This window comes from Podarcis erhardii (genome assembly GCF_964252035.2).
Source record: "Podarcis erhardii genome assembly, chromosome: 11".
Taxonomy (NCBI): Eukaryota; Metazoa; Chordata; class Lepidosauria; order Squamata; family Lacertidae; genus Podarcis; species Podarcis erhardii.
The window spans coordinates 4,350,960-4,366,938 of NC_138501.1; the positions used below are offsets into that span (position 1 = coordinate 4,350,960).

Consider the following 15,979-nt stretch of genomic DNA (forward strand, 5'->3'; position numbering starts at 1 on the left):
AAAGAAACAGCAGAACATCATACAATCCCAACACAAAAAACAAAAACAAAAAAATCAGCAGCTAAAAAAATAAATTGAATATCTGAGTGAATAAATAAGTCTTAAGATTTATACCACTCAGCCCAGTGATCAGACTGAGAAGGTTCTTTCCTCAGTAACTGTCAGCCTATTTTCAATAGAAGTGGAAGCCAAAGAAGGGCCTCTGGTGCAAAGCTTAGCATATGGGAAATTTCATGTGGAAGTTACTGGTTAAATCTTACCTCCTGTTTAGTTTTTAACAACATGACACTTAGCACTATAAGAATATGTGTTAACTGAACCCTGTGTGTTGGAATACAACTCCCATCATTTCCAGCCAGTTTCACCAATGGTCAGGGATGATGGGAATTGTAGTCCAATAACTGCTGGGGATCCAAGGTTGAGGAACAGTGGACTATAATATATTTGAGTTTCCATGTAATAGCCAAAATGCAAGGGGGGGTGTGGGAGGAGAAAGCACGCACAATAATGTGTACAGTGGTGCCCCGCAAGACGAATGCCTCGCAAGACGAAAAACCCGCTAGACGAAAGGGTTTTCCGTTTTTTGAGGCGCTTCGCAAGACGAATTTCCCTATGGGCTTGCTTCGCAAGACGAAAACATCTTGCGAGTCTTGCGAGCTTTTTCGCTTCCTCCCCCCCTTTTTCTAAGCCGCTAAGTCGCTAATAGCCGCTAATCCGCTAATAGCACTAATCCGCTAAGCCGCTAACAGGGGTCCTTCGCAAGACAAAAAAAACGCAAGACGAAGAGACTCGCGGAACGAATTATTTTCGTCTTGCGAGGCACCACTGTACATACAAACTTGCAAGGCAGATTTAAAAGAATTTTATTTTTAAAAAATTGGCAGGAACCCCTGAATGTGACTGAATTTGGAACTCTTCAAATACTTCCACTGACTCTCTAAAAGCTGTACGGTATGTACACCAGAAAATGGCAGCTCGGCTGCATGGGTCTCCACAGTAATTGATGGGCTTCACTCCAAATAATTGGTGGCATCCTGTTCCCTCCTATGAACTGCACTTATTTCTGGAATTAATATTTTATCATCTCTCCCTCCCCCCCCCCCAATCTACTGGTATAAGTCCTGCTCCTTTTGAGATGACAGTTCCTGGAAGAAGGTGATGACAATCCTTTCTGCATCTTCCTCTTCCAAATATTGACTCAACAGGAAGGCCCCTTTCCTTCCCCTGCCTAACTGTTCCTTTTGATATCCACCCCCTTGCTGCACAAAGGAATCACTCTGGCTACTTCCTGTTGAGGTTATATAAGCAGAGCATCTTATATAAAGAGAATTTCCTTTTTCTTAATTAATAGCATAATCTTCTGAATATCCATTAGGGTCACTTCTGGGTGTGTCTCTCCCCGATACCAGTAGAGCAAGAGGAAAGACCAGTAGCCTTCATCTTTGTGACTTCTTTCTGGGTGCTCCATGCTTCTGTTTTACCAAGGGAATCCCCAAGTATATAGAAAGCATATTCTTATTTTGGGGTGCATCCATTTCATTTCCAGACCCCAAGTTTGCAATTAGAAGGTATGATCAGTGACCTAAAACAAAGCTCATGAGCTTCATATCCTGCAACCTCCCCCTAACACTCTGTTATGCACAGCTCTGAAATCCTTCTGTGCTTCTAAAAAAATTAGCAGTACAGAAGAACTGGGAAGAGGGGCAGTCTTTCAGAGGAGAAAATTGAAGAGTGTCACTAGGCACATGTACAGTGATACCTCGTGTTAAGTACCGTCCCCCTTACAAATGCTTCGGGTTACGCGCTCCACTAACTCGGAAGTAGATGCCCCTTGTTGTGAACTTTGCCCCGAGATGCGAGAGGAAGTCGTGTTCCCGTGGCGCAGCAGCAGCCGGAGGCGCCATTAGAGAAAGCGCGCCTCATGTTACAAGCGGTTTCCGGTTACGAACGGACCTCCGGAACAGATTAAGTACGTAACACGAGGTACCACTGTAATGAGTTATATGGCTCTCTGTTATATGTCCTGTAACTCACCAAGACATTACAGACAAATCTGTTACCTGTTAAGACACCTATCAGCGAGCCAACTGAGGAATAAATATCAATTTTTGAAAAATATACAGTCATACCTTGGGTTGAAGTAGCTTCGGGTTGAGCATTTTTGGGTTGTGCTCCACGGTGTCCTGGAACTAATGGAGCGTGTTACTTCCAGGTTTCGCTGCTCGCACATGCGCAGACGCTCAAAATGACGTCACGCCCATGTGCGGAAGCGGCGAATCACGATCAGCACATGCGCAGACGCAGGTTGCGTTCGCTTCAGGATGCGAACGGGGCTCCGGAACGGATCCCGTTCGCATCCACAGGTACCACTGTAGCCGATATGACCCAAAAGTATACACTAAATTCCTATTTATAAGGTCCCTGGAATTCGTGCAATAAAAACAGAAAAGGAGATCTGTGCTTCACTTTGGGAAGGGGGAAGAGAAGAGAAGAGGCAGGCACTCATTCCTAAATAGCTTTCGGTACAATATATTTTTATTGTGAGATCAGTCTCTTCTGAAAGTGTCTCTGTTTATGAGCAAAGTGGGGCATATAAGAGCTATAACCTCAAAAGAAACAGATTTCCTAAGAGTTCACTTGGCTATTTTTCCAATACTTAATAAAACATAGAAGCAGGTACATCAAAAATAATAAGTAAGCATAGGTTTAAAAACAGGGAGCATGAATCACAACCTGTGGTCAATTGCAGCAGCGATTCTAAACGAACTTCAAGAAGGAATTTCAAGAAGTCAGTCAATGAGCAGTTTTCTACAATATGTTTAGAATTCTGCATACAGACAAAGAGTATAAAATACGTATACAGTGTGCGCATCAGATATACGTGGAAATCCTTATAAAATACACATGAATGGATTTTTGGGTACTTCCTTGTTCATGTCTACTTGAAGTGTAAATATGCAAAGTTTAAATACAAGTCTGTCTAATATTTGATGTATTATATATGTATCTTGCACTCTGGCATTTACCTAAATACACAAATATTTTCTAAGAAATGGCTCTGAGGTTTCAAATGGCTTGAAATTCGCATTTGTGAACACATCTGCTCGTGCTAGGCTTAGTCAGTATGCCAATATGCCATGTATGTATCATTGTTTTAAAAAAGATTAGGATGCATACAGACAAACATATCATTACACTTCTACACCTGATGTGTGATACAATCCTATTTGACATTTGCAGGATGATACAGATGACTAGAGCTGGGGGATATCTGGTTTTCAACATCACAATATTACACCAGCTAAACATCACGATATCACACGATATATATCTGCGGCGGTGGAAGACCTTGCTGGCCTCCCAACAGCAACAGAGGATCCCGTCCTATCTCCCCGAGGCGAAGGAGGATACAGAGGGTCTTGCCGTACCTCCCCAGGTGGCAGAGGGTGTGCCGCACTTCCCCCAGAAGCAGAAGCCCTTGCTGCGCCTCCCCACAGTGGCGGAGAGTGTGCCGCACTTCACTGCAGCAGCAGAGAGCCTTGCAGCGCCTCCCTGTGGCAGAAGGGGTCCTGTCATACCACAGCGGAAGAGAGCCTAACCACACTTCCCCACAGCAGCACAAGGCCTTATTGTGCCTCCCCGTGGCGGCAGAGGATGCGCCATGCTTCCCCACAGCAGCAGAGAATACCTCCCTGCAGCTGCAGAGCATGCACCACACTTGCAGCGCCTCCCTGTGGCAGCAAGGGGTCCTGCCGTACCACCCCACCGCAGCAGAGGGTCCCGCCGCACTTCCCCGCAGCAGCAGAGAGCCTTGACACACCTCCCCATGGCGGCAGAGGGTGCCCCACGCTTCCCCGCAGCAGCAGAGGGCTTTGCCGTGCCCCCCGCAGTGACAGAGGATCACACCGTACATCCCCGCAGAGGTGGAGGGTGTGCTGCGCTTCCCCACAGCAGCAAAGGGCCTTGACAAGGCTCCCTGTGGCGGTGGAGGGCATTAAAATGTAAGGAAGTAGTAAATTTAATAAAAATATTAAATAAACTTTCGTATAATATATTGAATATATTTTCAACTAATTTAAGAGTAGTTTAAGTGATTTACTAGTCAATTTGCATCTGCTTCCCCACTCAGAGGTCTAAGCGGAATCTGTGCATGCAGAAGCCCCACTGAGTTCAACTAAACTTACTTCTACTTTCCTGGCAGTAAGCCTCATTGAATTCAGTAGGGCTTGCTTGCAAGTAGACATGCATTTACCTGCACTGCTTACTGAAAAACACCCTCCCCATCATCCTCACATAGTAACCAACCTCCCATAAGGCAGCCAGCTAAATCTTCTCCCCTCCATTCCAGCCCCCCACAGAAGCCTCCCCCAAAGCTCTCATCCCACCAATCTCTCTTTTTTTATCAGAGGGAGGGCAAGCTAGCAAAAAGATAGTCTCCTTTATTATTATTTTTTAAAACTCTTCCTTTTTAATATGGAGGAAAGCTATTTAGGGGGAACCAACAACATAAACACCAACAGAAAATACAAATAAAAACTCTTTCCCCTCTTTTTTTGACAGTGGGGATGAGTGTGAGGTGTTTTTTTTTATTACATTCTTTGCTGCTGGGTCTCTGATTGTCTATTGTTAGCAAGCTCTGCATAATTAGCTGACCTCTAAGTGGAAAGGGGGGGGGTGAAGCTGAAACAGTTTGCTGGTTTGTGTGAGGGCTTATCTACTTTTCTTATTGGTTAGGAGGAAGGAGGGAGAGACAGTGACTGCAAATTATCTGTAAAGTATCCGTTCAGCTGCCCCCAGGAAGCTGTTAGTCTCCTCCTGGAAGCACTTATCAAGATGTTATTTCAATACCAGTATTCAACAATATGGCGATTTATGGCACAGCCCCACAGATGACCAAGCAACTGTAGTAAAAGTAAGTCCTGGATAATAATTTTTTCACATTTCCTTCCCTTCATTGTGCATTTCTTTTCTTCCTTCCTTTCAAATATGGTCATGTGCCAACTTTTTTTAAAAAACCAACTGAATAAAAATGTCAAATCGACACAAAACCCCGGGTGGCAATCTCATTTCTGATCTATTCTTCTTTACTCCTAATTTCAAGGTGGAGTTTTATTCTTGCTGATGGTATTAAAGTTTCACTATTTTTGAGGCGCTGCCATTTTAACAATAGATTCTTGTGATTTCATGGAAACAGCCGTTGCACACAGGCAACCCTATTGTTCCAGGTATGCATTAAAATACATATAAATCAGTGGCATATTAACAGTCATAAAGAGGCACCTGGAATACAGCATATGCTTTGGAATGCCCATATTGTTTTGATCTCGGACATTTCAAGGTTTCTTGGATGACACTGGCGGAGGAAGGGGGGAGGAGTGGTCCGCCCCAGGTGCCCCGGGGCTGCACAGCAAGGGGGGCCCGCCATGCTGAATGGCTCTTCCTTTCCCCCCTCCCTCACCTTCCCTCTCCATTGGTGGCAGAGGGTGTGCCCGTGCCACCCCCTGAACCCGCTCAGGCCCTGGAGCTGCAAGTAGCTGCTTCTCTCTTGGCTGCAACTGCACTCTGCAGCTCTTAAGTACCGTATTTTTTGCTCTATAAGACTCACTTTTTCCCTCCTGAAAAGTAAGGGGAAATGTGTGTGCGTCTTATGGAGCAAATGCAGGCTGCGCAGCTATCCCAGAAGCCAGAACAGCAAGAGGGATTGCTGCTTTCGCTGCACAGCGATCCCTCTTGCTGTTCTGGCTTCTGGGATTCAAAATATTTTTTTCTTCTTTTTCTCCTCCAAAAACTAGGTGCGTCTTGTGGTCTGGCGTGTCTTATAGAGCGAAAAATACGGTACCTACACTCCTGTATTCACTTTCCTCCCTCTCTCTGCCCTCTCCCACCTTTCCACATCTCCCTGCTTAACTTTGGCCTTGCTTTAAATCCTTCCTCAACCTGGAAAGACACCTTTGGGGAGAGGTTTTCCTTTCTCAAAGAATTATAGTACTGAAGAGTGGGAAGGGACCCTGATGAGGATAATCTACTTCAACCCCCTACAATGCAGGAATATGCAGCTGTCCCATCCTTTTTACATTTGTTCTCAGCCCTAGTTTGCCCCCCCCATGTAAATTTACACCACACACACACACACACACACACACACGGTTGCCTCTGATGCTAGTCCTATTCAGAGCAGACTCACCAAAATGAATTGAAATCCAAGCATTAATTTCAAAGGGTCTGCAGTAAGTAGGATTTACTTAGATGTAGCCTGTTACTATAACCAAAGTATCTTAGCCAAAGTTATGCACAACCATTCCTCATAAGGCTTGCTTTCCAGATCCTTGGTCATCTTTGTTGCCCTCTTTGGCACGCATTCCAGCTTGTCAACACCCTTCTTAAATTGTGGTGCCCAGAACGGGACACAATACCCCAGGTGTGGTCTGACCAAGGCAGAATAGAGTGGTACTTGATCTAGAAACTAGACTTCTGTTGATGCAGCCTGGAATAGCATTAGCTGGTTTTTTTTTGTTTTGTTTTTTTTTTTTTTGCTGTAGCATCACATTCTTGACTCATGTTGTGGTCTACTAAGCCTCTTAGATCCTTTGAATCATGTATTGCTGGTAAGCCAAGTGTCCCCCATCTTATATTGGTGCAACTGGTTCTTCCTGCCTAAGCATAGAACCTTTCAGGCTAGAAGAACACAAAGAAAAATCTATTCTAATGCAGTTTGGGGATTTTTTAAATGTGGAATTTTGTGAAGTACTTACCTAGATTTGGGAAGGTTTAAAATGGCAGCCCTCATGTGACCATACCACCCATAGGCGCCAACTCCCTATAGCTGAGGACACCTCAGCCCCCCCAAAAAAAATTGGGATGGGGCTAAGGCCCCCCCCCAACTTTGAGGAGCTAGGCCTTGCCAGGCCTTCCCACACCTGCGACGAGTCCCACTGGGCTTTCCCACGCCTACAGCAGGCCACGAGAATGCCCTACAGGGCTTGTTGTAGGTGCGGGGAGGGGGCACCTATGACACCACCTAAATCCACCGTACCTGAGCAGTATTATAGGTGTCCACAGAAACAGCATGCAAGTATGAGAGATTATATTCTCCCTTATTGCTCCTGCTTTGCACTATTTTGGGGTTCTCTTGCCTGGCAGGAATAGGTGCTTGAGCTCTGTTTGTGTTTGAAGCAAAAGGAACAAAGAACATGATGGGGCATTAAGTAAAGCAAAGAAGAGGTGACAGGAACTGAGTTCCTTCCCACCCTTTGGGAAGCGGGGGTGGGTGGGGAGGGAAGGACAGTTGGAGCAGAGGGGAGGACCATGGCAAGACTCCTGGATGAGAAACGGTGAGAGTGACTCAGTGGCTGCCCCAGGCGGCAAAAGCCCTCGCTACGCTTCTGTCCAAAGATCATCAGAAATTAGTTTCTAGCAGGCCGCGGCTCATATACTTAAAGATGAATGATAGATAAATGAGTTGTTGATTAACTTATTCACTCGTTCAAGTTCATAATTAGGAATACAAAGTACGAACTGTGCATTACAAATGCAAAACTGGATAAAATTATGCAGCAAACCATATACCTGAATATGACATGTCAGGTGACATATGCCACAACTTTCTTTAAAGTCAATGTTCTGTTTCATTTATGTATAGGGTTAGAGCCCAATTTATTCATGCTAAGACAAGCCCTACTGATTTCAATTGGTCTAAACATAGCCATAACTTGTTATGACCTATCCATTTCCTCCCCCAAAACCACCACAACCTCCACCTCCTCCTCCTCTTTCGAAGTAAAAGTTGGTCAAAATATAATTACAACAATGAAGAAGAGGAAAGCACATCTGTTGATGGCACTGATGTAAGCAAGACCTACTATTTCAGTAGGGCTACTCAAAGCATGACTATTCTGGATCCAACCTGGGTCTGAGACACAAAAAGCAATAGAGAAGAGAGTCCTTATTTATTTAAAACATTTTCATACCTCCCTAAATTTTAAAACAGACTAAAACCAAGATCTGTTAAAATGCTTGGGTAAATCTGAAAGTTTTCGCCTAAGCCTTAGCAATGTTGGCACCAAAAGAATCTCTTTAGGGAGGGCATTCCATAACTAGATGCCACTCCTGAGAAGGTCCCCTCCTTTGTAGATGATCTTAGTAGGTCTGATGGAAGTAGCACCTGGAAAGGGACCGCAACAGATTATCTTGAACTAGTAGAGTTAAGCTCTTTATTGGAAAGCAATTTATAATGCAACTTAACGTAAGTAGGACAATGCATATGACTGGCTTCAAATAAAGTACAGTACCAGCAAAATAGAAGTTGACATACATTAATTGTGGGGAATGGGTGTATCTGAACATGCAATATGTCTGGCAATGAGCACTGCCTGAACAGGAGACACCGAGGACCTACAGAGGTTTCTCAGAATACATTGGAAGTTTGCTACAAATATATAGCAGCTAGGAATCTTTACGCTTAGAAATGGAAAGATGAAGTAGTTCCTACTAAAGAACAATGGATAAGCAAAGTAATGGACTATGCTGAATCAGCAAAGCTAACGGCTTAAGTAAGATTGTCTTACTAAAGGGAAGCCCCTTTCAGACTATTTGAAGAAATATTACAACATGAAGAATCCGCGAACAGGTTGAGTTATGAGCAACGGAAATAATTGGAGACTAATGTGCTCTGATTATGATAAAAAGAAGAGAGAAGATAGGATGCAGCAAAGAGGGGGTAAGGATAACATAACGGAAAATGGGTTGGGATAAATTTCTTTTTAGAATGTATTGGAATTTTATGTGTAATTTTATGGGGGAATTTAATAAAAGTATTTTTTTAAAAGGAAGTTTGCTGCAAATATACTAACCAACTAAATTAAAGAGTTTCACACCTTTGAAGGATGCCTCAGTGCTTCCGTCTTAGTGTACACAATGTTATTAAATACCCATCTCTGCATTAAGAAACAAAATGTGAGGCCTTGCATTCCTAACACTAATAGTGAAAGCCATACAAATGAACACAGAGTTTGGACTCAAGCCACTAAACAAGGAATAAAATCAGTCCCAACCAAAGATAGAGGCCAATGTAAGTTAATTTTGCATTAAATAGTCGAACTATTTATTGTTTGGGGGGGCACTTAAAACTGTCACATAAAACTGAACAGGATGCAGATGTTCTGGAGATTGGTTTGACATTCTCAGTCAGACCAGCAGAAGCCTATTAAAATATATAACAGAGAAGCTCAAATCCACTTTGCTGGTGTGTATGAACTGGGAGGAATGTCATCAGAAAAAAATTCCAAAAGCAATGCAAATTATCCTAATTCAACTATCCTTCCAACCAAATAAAATTAGCCCAATGCCCTCTTTCCCCACAACCAAAAAAAGGAGGGGCTTAAATCACATAAAACAGTCCAATTCAAAATTTTATAGAAAACCTACTGCTTGTGGCCCACCAGCGTGTTTCAAATCAGTAAAACAGGAGCATATGCTAAAACTTTCTTCCTTCAGTTAAAGCACAACTAATCACTGCTGTTGTGATCCTGAGCATGCAGTGCTGGATCAGACCAAGTTGCACTATTCTTTGCAAGACTCCAGTAACTGACCAGAAGGGAAACTTAGCATCATGAAAGGCAAGAACAAGAATCTTTCCTATGAAGATTTAATATAATCCCCAGGCTCTGTGTAAAGCAACTTCAGGTAATCACCAAATGTCATTCCTATTCCCTTGGGAAGGTTCAATTTAATACTTGGTGGGACACTGAAATTGCGCAACATATCACTGTCACAGGTTCTTTCATAAGGCTCAGCTTACCTTCAGTAATAACTTTATTCCCCAAAGTGTGTCCTTTTCCACAATTCAGTTTCCATTTAGTTTGTATGATTTGAAGCAATTACTGAGGAACTACATCCACAGCAATGCAATTTTAGAAAAAACTTCAGCGTTGTTCTAACATTTAAGCTTTTTCTTGTTCTCAGGACCTGCTTCCCCAGAAGGCCTCACATTTTCCCATCACCTCTCCAAGCTTTATAATACTATCTCTAATGTGATATTCTTGTAAAAAACCAAACCCTAAACCATTAAGTTACCTGTTCAGGTAACCCAGGTTTACCTCTGACCCTTTGGGTGCTATTCAGCTAAGCTTTTACTCAATCAACTCACTGAAATAAATTAACCTGAGTTACTAATGTTCATTAATTTCAATGGGTTTACTTTGAGTAAAAGTTAGTTGCATACCACCCTATGAAATCATAGATCCAAAATGTTACCATCAACATTCTACTGATTAATAAACAAACAAGATGCAGTTGTGTCTTGAGCTCTAGATACTGCAGAGCAAAACTTCCCTGCAAACCTGTCAGGCAACATTTACACAAAGAATGTAAAACTTTTCATGGCTATGAAAAGACATAAAATGAGAGAAGGCTCCATTTTTAATATCTTTCCTATTCAAAACAAGAGCACACAGTTGAACAGAGCTGGGATATTTGTCAGGACTTGACCCTCAAATGGTGAGCTAAGTAATAAGGATTAGTCCTGGATGTTACTTACTTTATATTTATTTATTACATTTATATCCTACCCTTCCTCCTAAAGAACCCAAGTTACACACACATATCCTGCCCCAAACATGTGGTCAGGAGGAAACTGAAGAGGCTACTTATACTACTGAAGGAAGTCTCCTTCACCTACAGGTCAGAGTAACTCAAGCAATACTCCTGGACCTGATACAAACTTTTTGCCGATATGAGCAACTTGTTGTTGTTGGCTGGAGTGTCTTGGTCCTCAACATTGCAGGAGCTGCATCTGACAGCACTGCAAGGATACTGCAATGTTAGGTGAACAACCCAACTTGCAAGCTTGTTTTCATACATTCTACGCTAGTGGTTCCGAATGAGGGGTCCATGGACATTTGGGCGTCCACAACCCCCTCCCTTGCCTCCCCCAACTACCTAATTTTTTGCTTTTTCATGGTAGTATCACAAATTTTATAGCTTGTTTTAGCGCTGCATGATTTTTCAATATATTGGCCAAAATCAGTTTTGAAATCAGACCGCGATAACGATTTTGACCCGGTAATACGCAGCAATGTATCATTCCTCACGCAAGGGAGAGCAGGGCAGGCAATTTCAAGGCACCACCAATATTGCACAATGATCTCGGCCAATAACGCTGCTGATCTGAGCTGCCTTCCCTCATGCTAAAGCTGGTTGCAGCTACTTAAGAGATGCACATGAGACAAACCAAAGAAGGTATAGAGAGTACTAAACACATCTCAGTTGCTTCTTTTTCTTCCAAAGAGTCCAGGGGGTTAAAACCTTTGATAGCATCAGTGTGGATACGTGCTGCATATTTTCGTAGCTACTGATTCATGTATCCATCACTGCAGATAATGTACAAAAATTATCTCAGTACACAGGCTACCAAAACATCCTAGATGCTTCTCCCATCAATATGCAATTCCAGACAGAGTCCTGGAGTCCTGGTAATATCAAACCTGAAAGGCTACACTAGCTGCTTCGTTGTTGTTTTTAAAAAACCTACTACATTAAAATACAGAGAGAACTTCCAAGTTATACAGATTACACCTTAGATGTTCAGAACAAAAGCATGAAATGCCTAATGTTAGGAATTGTTGCCATGTGAGCAAATACGTAGCTGGTAATAAGGGCCTCCTCTGCAATAATTTTTAATTGTTATTGGGCATCCAATAACATCCTTATTTTAAAGGCTAGCTGGTACTACTACAAAGAGGACTTGAACAACAACAAAAAAGAACCCTGCCACTGTTTGTTTGATTCAGGAAGAAATGCTAAAAGTTCAGAAAGAGTATACCGTATATATTTGTAATACAGCAGTATATATATAAGTGCATTACTAAATAATAAATGCTGGACTTGCTGCAAAGCCAGAAAGCAGCTGGAAGATATTCTAGCTGCACATTTTTATTTTACAGGAACAATTATTTGGGGATGCAAAGCAATTATTTTGGGGATGCATAAGCTCCCATTAACTATATATAATGGGAACATAAGAAACATAATGGGAACATAAGAAACATAAGAGGACATAAGAAACAGGAAGTAGGGAAGTAAGCCGGAAGTATCATAGAATCATAGAGTTGGAAGAGACCACAAGGGCCATCGAGTCCAACCCCCTGCCAAGCAGGAAACACCATCAGAGCACTCCTGACATATGGTTGTCAAGCCTCTGCTTAAAGACCTCCAAAGAAGGAGACTCCACCAATCAAGTAGTTGATTGCTGATTCATTCATTCATTTATATATTTATTTAAATATATATATATAGAGAGAGAGAAGGGGAAAACAGATAGCTGACCATTCCACCCAGGGTGACCTCTGCTACAAAACAGATGTCTCTTATGGAGGCAATATTAGATTGGTGGTTGGTTGACTAGACATTTCGTAGCCCCATATAAAGTGTTGAAGCCACATGCTACAAATTACATATTGTAATTTTCAGTTTTTTTAAAGGAAGTATTTTATTGGGTGTTCATTTTCATCCACTCATAGGGGAAGTACAATAAAAACACAACTGCACTTCTTTTCTTATTCAAATAATTCCTTTTCCTTCTTCTGTAAATCATCATCTTGATTCTCCAAACAGGAAAAAGAGATGGGAAAGAAGCTGTTTTCTTCAGTACTGACAAACATTGAAAACTGTGCACTGATTTACTCTGTTGTCTCTTGTTTACATTTCTGAAGATTACATTACATTACAATTCTGAATATACCCTTCCAAGAACAAAATGTGCAAATAAACTGCTCTTTCATCTCGCTTTCCCCCTTGATCACACCTGCTGCCTCTTTCTGCTCCTAGAATGCCAACTGCTGCTTTTTACAGTGGTGCCCCGCAAGACGAATGCCCCGCAAGACGGAAAACTCGCTAGACGAAAGAGTTTTCCGTTTTGGAAGTGCTTCGCAAAACGAATTTCCTATGGGCTTGCTTCGCAAGACGAAAATGTCTTGAGAGTTCCTGCGGTCCCCCCCCCTTTTTCTAAGCCGCTAAGCCGCTTATCCGCTAAGCTGATAAGCCGCTAAACCGCTAATAGCGCTAATCCACTAAGCCGTCAATGGGCTTGCTTCGCAAGACGAAAATGTCTTGTGAGTTCCTGCGGGGTTTTTTTCCCTCCCCCCCCCCCTTTTTCTAAGCCGCTAAGCCGCTTATCCGATAAGCCGATAAGCCACTAAAAGCCGCTAATAGCGCTAATCCGCTAAGCCGTCAATGGGCTTGCTTCGCAAGACGAAAAAACCGCTAGACGAAGAGAATCGCGGAACGGATTCTTTTCGTCTTGCGAGGCACCACTGTACTGGCTAAGAATGGCAAGGCAGATAAATACATTGAACATGCATGCTTACTGAGCAGGGAAAGCACAAACGGTAATGCAAGTGCAGAATTCAAAATAGCCACCTCTCGGCCTTGAAACCTCCAGTCCCTGTGAGCAGCAGGTGAGTAACTAGTTGTCAGAGATCTCATATATTTCCACCCACTCTGTCCTGCTGTGGAAACAGAATGGTGGCAAACAGCAATAACAGAACGAAGAGTAAGAAAGGCATTAGAATATCTTGGGACTTGTAGTGATACAAAGGGCTTAGGGGCAGTCTCATGCCAGCTACTCAGCTGGCAAGATTTCCCCTTGGAGCCTCTCTCTGGCTCATTTGTCTGCTCTCCTCGAGACCAGAGTGGTCCAGCACAGAGCAACAGCACTTGTGAGTGGCAGGAGCAGACCAGTAGCAGCACCAGATCAGACTCATCCTGATGATGACAAATTCCCAGTTTCTCAGCCCTGGTGCATCAATCTGGTGCCTCCTACTGTCTGTCTGCTCTTGACTGGCTTTGTTTTGCCATGGATTTTCCTGGATGGACCCTGGCTATAGTAAACCAAACCAAAGGACAGTGGGTTGGGGCGGGTAGACGACTTAGCATTTGAGTGACGTTGGTCAATTAAATCACAGAGTCTTGGTATCCCCATTTGTAAAATGGACAGATGTTTTCAGGATGCTTAATTCCTTGTTCTGTAATCTGTTCACTTTCTTGAATCATCTGTCCTGCATGCAAGTTATTTTCTGCTATGTGAGCTTGTAGCAAATTTCTAGTTTGGAACATGGTGTGATCTGTGATGGCTCGACTGTCATGTATAAGCAGCATTAGCTAATGACAGACAGGGGACTAGTAAGCATATGTAATAGCTGTGCAATTTTGATACAGAGGTTTTTTTTTTTTTTTAGAATGAATGGCTTTAATAAAGCCAAAAAAGAAAATCTCAATTTGAAAAACAAAAGGAAGTCTAGTGAGAAATATTGCCTCCAGCTCTTTCATATCACTGACCCAGGAGATTACCTTACCACATATTTGCCCACTCAACCGCTTTGATCAACAAAATTAGCACTACTACAGGTGCCACATACTACCCATTTGTAAGAACTTGGTTGTTTAGTCTGGCAGTGCCTAATCTTTGGAACTCGCTGCCTTTTGAGATCAAGCTGGCACCTTCACTTGGCATTTGCTAAATACATTCCTGGTTAGACAAGCCTACCCAGATGCTTAGAAAGTTGTGGTATTTTTTACCTGTTTTTGTATTTTAACTTTTGTATGTTTTAAAGTAAAGCTGTATTTTTTTCCTTAAATTTGCTGTTTGTTTTTTGGAAACCAATCTGAGGGGGTTTTTTTACTATCAAGTAGTGCATTAATTTCATGAAATAAGTATGAATCTATGTGGGAAAATAGCAGTCTCATGAAGGCAAGCAATTGATTTGATTTTTATATACTGTAAACAGAAACAGAATATAACAGCAGTGATCTTTGTGCCATAATAGTGGGACCAAATGGTCTCAGGACAATTTGTTAACACCTGCACACTAGTCTCAATTGCTGGAAAATCACCCAACAGCTTAAACCTAGCATGCTCATGCCAACTATAGTGTAGCGGTGGTGGTGTTTGTTTGAAAAGTAGCACCGAAGTGAATAAAGACCACAGACGCTGCTTGACTGCCAAGTATCCACTTTGGAAGTCCACGCATGGAGCCAAGACTGCCATTACGTATATGAATAAGCAGCAGATGTTATTTGCCCAACTGCTTTACCAATATTCTAGCTAAATACTAGATGCCATAATTTATGGACTTCAACCTCAAATGCAGTTTCTTTTCAAAGAAATATCAGAGTACCAGGAAACATTCCAAGAATACAGTATGATGTGGCTGCTGTCAGTAGATCACTCCTTTAGGTTTGCCATTTTAAAATTATGAAGTTATATTGTAAGTATGTTAGAAAAAGAAAACTGTCCCAACAGATTAAAGCAGATTAAAAAGCTTCCACTGAGTATGCAAAACAAGGTCTACATGAAGCCCAACTAAAAAGCCCAAAGAATATGCAAATTGCTCAGCACAATGACTCCACACATTAACACATAACACTTATTTTTCAAAACAACAATGATGTTTATTTCTTTATCAGTTACAAGTGGGATATCTATTATGCTCTATCTTGGATAATAGAGATCTATTTATTTTTTTAAAATAATATTTATTACTTTTAAATCTCACCAAAAAAAAAAGAAGAAAAGAAGAAGAAAAGAAAATAGAGAGAAAAAAGGGGGGGGAGGCAAAAGAAATACAATACAATACAATACAATATACAATGCACAACACAACATTAACACATTAAACTAAACATAAAAAAATTAAAAAACATACATCATACCGTTTCAATGCCCTATCTTTCATTCCCTCGTTTCATCGACCTCCTCTCACCTCCCTTTTTGTATTCCACTTCTATTAATTATTTCAGCAATTCCTTTCCCTCTTTCTCTATTTTCTGTCATATAATTAACTTAACTTATTTTAACCTTATCTTCCATTAATACCATAATACTTATTTATACTTAACTCCTTATAACATTTCTACTAAAGCCATATAATTTCATTCCAACATTTTTCTAACACACATTAATTTTACAATATTTCTATAAATAAAC

The 15,979-nt window shown here is 41.8% G+C and overlaps 1 protein-coding gene across 2 annotated transcripts in view; it reads right to left on the minus strand.

The window, feature by feature from the left end:
* LOC309352511 (guanine nucleotide-binding protein G(q) subunit alpha) overlaps positions 1-15,979 on the minus strand; it is a 91,545-nt gene that overhangs the window by 55,204 nt on the left and 20,362 nt on the right. The window lies entirely within an intron of this gene.